Below are 6,286 nucleotides of genomic sequence, written 5' to 3'. Positions count from 1 at the left end.
CAGAAACGCCAGAGTTTGAAAGGTAGCGTAACTAAATATTAAGTAATTTGAGATAAGAAATAGCCATGTAGCTTTAGAACTCTAAAGAACATTGGAGGCTCTCAATGGGACAGTGCTACTGGGAATCCGAGGAATATTTAGTGTAGGCTGTTTGTGCTTACAAAGTCTTCCTTTCAGCTATAACTTTGAAAATCATTATTTACACATCAAGTATGTCTTTTGTTTCCTATGATCCTGGATAGAGTGAGTGTTAATTATATATTTTTTTTAAAAATCAACTATTATAATTTTCCTGAAACTTTATGCTCATGAAATAGTGTCGACCAAATCAGCCATAGAGAAGGGCAAGGCAAGTTTGGCTCTTTTGTAATAAGGAACAGGTGTGTGCTGCCGCTAACCTTTGGAAAGCTGCAAGACTGGATAGAAAACAATGAGGAAATGGACCAACCAGTAGAGCTCCCTGGCCATAGCAGCAGTAGAATAAAAGCAGTCACTGCACCCAACATGTTTGGAGAACCATGTTGGAGAAACAAACAAGAAAAAACCAAAACAAAACATGTGAGAATCTCACCTTCAATATCCCTGAAAACTCTCCTCACAATTCTGGTTAATATTTTGTGTCTCAAAAGGCAACTATCAACTTTGCTTCATTTCATTTTTTTCACACACACAAAGCCGCGCTTTATTTCAAGAATCCCACATTGTGTGTTCTTATTAACTTTGTGTCGTTTCCAGGAACTCCCCACCTCTCTCCTAGGCCCTGAATTCTGAATAGCTGATAAAACTTGAACCTCTTTGTTCTACATTTCCAATGATTTTTTTTTTATCCCTTTCTTCTGTGGTTCTTGTTTATGCAAGAATTAATCCCATCCAATGTGAAGTTTCACTGGTGCTCATGACAGGTTGTGGAAAACTAAAATTCACCTGCAACTCTAGTGGCGGATTGAACCCATATGCAAGCATTCCATAATACTACCTCTACACACTAGACCCAGAGAACATCATAGAAGATGGGGTGGAAAGACTGTAAGAGCCAACCGACAAGGAGATGTCCTGAGAATTAGTGTCCTCTGAACACAACAGGATGTTTTACGCATAAAATTTCAGTATGGTTGCATACACAAGCCATACTCATGGTCATACCAGTCAACATATTAACAAGGATGGGAGAAAAGTTTCCAAGGTCCCACCCATAACTGAAGAGTTCCAGCAATGCTTTGCTGCTGAGAGAGGGACAGTCAGTTTTCTTTAGGGTGGAGCACCTGTTAGGTTTTCCATGCTCAATTAGTTAATCCTAAATTCTTGTATATAGGGACAGCACTAATTAAATTCAATAGATTACACACATGCATACACACACACACGTACATGCAAACATGTGTGTATACACATGAGGGCACACACACATACACACAAGGAACAGGCAGGATATACTCATGATCTTTTAGAGGAAAAGTATTGAAAGAGGGACAAAACCAGGGAGGTGGCCAAAGATTGAAATGTAGTCCTGAGAGTTTTTATTAGAAGAAAATACTGTCTGTCATAACTCTGAGGACCTACCTTCAAGAGTCTCCCATTCCAATCATCTGGCAAACTTGGGAATGCCCCAGTCTAGCCCTAAACTCATTTGATATGTAGATAAGGTAACGTCTGCATTCCTGCCACCTAGGTCAGAACACAGCCAAAGAAACTAAGCAATTCTCTTTGCAAATGTGCTTTTGTGCTTGTGTGATCTAAACAATCCTGGACCGTAGCCCAAAAGGAAACTGGAGAATGCTGAAGTCATTATTTCAGTTTAATTTATGACAAAACTAAGATGCATAAAGAACAAAAACAAGGGCACAGGATCAAAGATTATATCTCCACGGTCCTGATTTCTGCTCTATGATGCAGCTTGGCCTTGTGAACTCTATCAGTAACTCAAGGATGCATTTGCATATTTCATTGTCAAGCTGTTAATATATTCATCTTCTGGGGCTAGGCATTTCTAAAGGAGCCTAATTCCTTCTTTTGAATTCCTTCTCATTACCACATACTCAGCAGGTCCAGAGCTTCCTGTTGCTCAGTATGCTACATTTTCAGAGCGCAAGTCTTCCTATTCAGTATGTTCTTTAAATAATTACAGGTCTCTTTTATAATAAACTCTTCCCAACATATTACCAGCCGACATTTTTATCTTCTTTCGGTTCTGCCTTTAAAGTTGTTTCACCAATGCTAATTATAAAGCAAATGATAAGGTCAGGTTGCTTTTCTTCCCCATGCACAGCAGCTCAGAAAAGGAATTGTAGCTTTCTGCTTTCTTATTGTGCGGGTAATGATGTAGTCATTGTGGCAAAGCCTTCACAGATAGCAAAAATTATATTCTTTTTGCAGAAGTACTAATTATCTCTTCTTGATCAAGAAAAGAATACTAAACTGGCTCCTAACTACACCGTTTAATTTATACCCATATTTAGATGCTGGCAAGGAGCCTGAGCTATTTTATGTTACCTTTTTTTTTTGTTGGCTGGGAAATAAAAATAATATAAAAAATTATTTTTAAGAAATGCTTAAGACAGCTAATACATATGATTGATTGTAGAAGGTCGTTACCAGTTTAGCTATAATGCAGATGTAAATGCATAGATGATGAGGAAAATAGAAGATAAGAGAATGGATGTTTAACGACATCCAACTTGAGTAACGTGAATTAATTCAACTTATTTTGGACATGCCGAGTTCACGCTTTTATGAAAAGACCACTTGCTCTTTCAGAAACAGTACACACTACATATATTTCCTAGGACATAAAAACCACATCATTCCCTGGCAACCCCACAAAGGACAACGCTTTCGTCATATTCCCTTCATTTGCTGATTTAATGTCACACAGTGTTGTGGCCAGAACTGTCCTCAATTGAAGACTACTTTTACTAAATTTTGTTGCTTTTAATGATTCTTTGTAAGTTTTAGAAAACATTATTTAGCTGTGAAACAAGTTTTAACTATCTTCTTAGAGGAAAAAAAAAACCTAGTAGTTAGCCTTAACTTATACATTTTACCTCAAAGCAATGATTCTATGGGATTTATATTCATAAACGAATAATAAAAAGAACATTAATAGGAACTTGAAAGCAAAATGAAATTCTGTCAACAGAGATAAAATGAAGAGAGGAAAGAACCTCTCTCTATGTAGTTAATGTTTTGATATTTGGAGGTTTTTGTTGTTGCTGTTAATTACAATTTTATTTCTCTTTAATTTTGACCTATAGATATTTTTAAAATAAGCAGGAAAGGAGGTCTTGCTTTTATTTTGAACACATAAACTCCAGAAGGTAACAATCCCATACTGTTTTCTTCCTGCTCTCCCCTGATCTTATTTATGCAGACAGACAAGTATCCATAAACCATTGGTGAGGTGTTTAATGAACCCATGGAGAGAACAAAGGATTACTGAGGCATTCAGTTGACAAGGGTGTGCATATTAGTGCCACTGAGCTTAGAAGTAATGACAATATAAAAGTAAGCTATGGAGGAGCTGGAACTAAAATTCAAGTCTTCTCATTCCCAAGCCCAAGCCCTTTTGTGTCTGAAACACTCTCTCCTGTGACCTTGGCCAAGACTTTCTTCTTTTCTGAATCTGTTACCTTTTCAAAATTAGTTTAATAATATTACTCAAACATGCTCACCTGGACAGTTTTGGCATACAATTCACATTCATGTAAAAGTGCAAGTAATGTAAATACACTGCAATTTTGAAAATAATAAATTCATCAACATCAAATAGTATCAAAATGATATTTGTACTAGTTTGGGGATTATACTGTGTTCTTATCTAACAATAATCATATAGTAACTGTTGAAACTCTCCAGGGGATGTGTCTCTTGTCTCGTATTCTAACCCAAGATCTCTTAGTAAGAACGTGTGTTCTTCCTTGACCATAGGCTGGTGCTACAACTGCAGACAAAGGGTCCAGTGGCTGCACCAGATCCCTCATGTGACACACGAGCAGCACATGACAGCACCTACATACATATGCAATAGTCAGTTTTCCTCTCTGCTGAGATGATTGTTCATACTAAAGGACAGAGGCCCATAGAACCTCAGCACACGTGGACCTCAGAAGTGAAAGGAAGATGGCATCTTGTGGAGTAAAGCTTGGCAGATTGAAGACAATTAATACCAGCTGATTCTGGTGCTTCCTACTCCCCAGACAAGCTGCTTGGCTGGGCACAAACATTTCATACTCTTTTGATGCTGTTTGTGAGGTTGGGTTAATAATACCAGATCAGACAGGATTTATTTGCGTTTGCAGTTCCTGCTTGTCGACTCTGCTCTCCTTTTCCCTAAGATTGAGCTGCACTCATAATAAAATACAGCATCTATATAAGTTTCAGGGAGTTTCTTTAGAGAGTCTAGGAGGAGACAACATCTAACAAAAAGTAAGCATGAAAGCATTGACTGACTAAGGGCACAGTAAAGTTATAAACTATGAATTCATATTCAGAATTATACATATTTTTTCAGTATACTGAAGACAGAAATATAGAGAACATAAGTCAAGTTATAATTTACTAATTTAAGCGTTTGGATTTTATTGGCAGACTCATCACTAAACTAGACATTAAGGATTCTAAGACATAAATCTGAGAGTCCACAGGACTCTAGCTGGTCCTTCGTGAGGAATTTCAAGTGAAGGTAATACAAAACGCAGAAGAAATAGTATTTGGAAGGAGTAGAGAGAAAGGTAAATACTATATTAGAAGTTAAGTTAGACTAAAGGGGCAGAAGATCTAGATATGATAAAAGTACAAGTCATAAAGTGGTGAAAATATATGTGTTCAATGGAGCAGCTGTGAGAATACAACTCTGATATCAAGTTGTTATGACCGCTAAGTTCACAGAGTGGGTGGTTCTATATGGCAGCAAAACAATCCTACACCAGTTTGGATTTAAAGGGTTATTTATTTGAGGGAAAAAAACTTACAGAACACCATCCTACATGACAGCCAGGATAGGAGTCTAGTTGCTGAAGCAAGAGAGAGAAGACTGAGGGCTGCGGCTGCGAGAGAGAGAGAGAGAGAGAGAGAGAGAGAGAGAGAGACCACACCCCAGTGGGCTGGTATCTCAATGACTGTTGGCTAAAGGAGCAGAAGGAGTTCCTTCAGAAAACGAGGAAGATGGGGAAGGTACTGATGGAAGATGCAAGAAATGGTGGCTGCCACTATGAAAATGATGGTGGGTTTTCCTAGTCGCTGCTAACACAGCACCATACAGGATTAATGCTACTGCTTTGTCTAATTGTATTCTTTGCTATAAGAAAGACAAACCCCCTCAAACTGGGATATATCTTTTTATTATACAGATTTTTACAAGATACCTCAGAATGATGCACCTGGAACCTGCTGTATAGACACTCATGACACTCCTGATAGAGGCTGCACAGTCCTGGGATTACAGGTGTGTGCCTTCTTGTGCAGCACGGTACGCCATATCTTAACCAGAGAATAGAAGCGCTCATAGTAAATCTGATATACTTCCATGGTTTTTAGCTCTACACAGGCATGCCTTTTTGCATCATCTCCTCAACCTGGTAAGGAAGTATTCCTAAAGGATTTGGAATGGAAGAAGCTACAGCTACAGATCTCTTGGGGTGGCATAGAAACATTCGGGCACTTAACAACTGGAGATTTTGTGGCGATCTCTCACTGGCCTCTTGGTGAAATGCTTAAGTATTGATGAAAACCCTGATCACTGGTGTTTGTGTCCTGCATCTGGGACCCTTTGGCTATCACGAAGCTTATAGTTCATGTGAGCACTCTCATAACCTGCCCTGCCCTTCACTCTCCCAACGCTTGAACGTGTTTGAAAGCATTTTATTCTCTGCACTGAATGCTATCACACTTGAAAAACCTAGTGTGGGTGCTGCTTTTAGGACAAATTCTTACTGATACACGCATTTCTTCTCCCTACAACCCAGCTTAACTTGGAAACTGGTTATTGTTAGTACTGTAGAACATTTTTAAATTTTTGCTTTCCATTAACTACAGGGTGCTTTTATGTCTTCAAATTAAAATGACTGAGATTGAACATAAAAATAAGGTACCTTGGAATCATGAAACCTGTATTATCAGAATATGTTGATACTCTGTTTTCACTGTTATCAACAAATGAATTAGCAATATCCTTAGTTCCTTGGGGAAAAATCCAACTTTATACTTTGGACCTGATCACTTTAGCCGTATAACTTAATAGAAGCCATAAAATTCAGGACCGGGTACTTTTGCAATAGGTGAGAGGAAGGAA

The sequence above is a fragment of the Microtus ochrogaster genome, linkage group LG7_11, assembly GCF_000317375.1.
Source record: "Microtus ochrogaster isolate Prairie Vole_2 linkage group LG7_11, MicOch1.0, whole genome shotgun sequence".
Taxonomy (NCBI): Eukaryota; Metazoa; Chordata; class Mammalia; order Rodentia; family Cricetidae; genus Microtus; species Microtus ochrogaster.
This window is presented reverse-complemented; position numbering follows the sequence as displayed.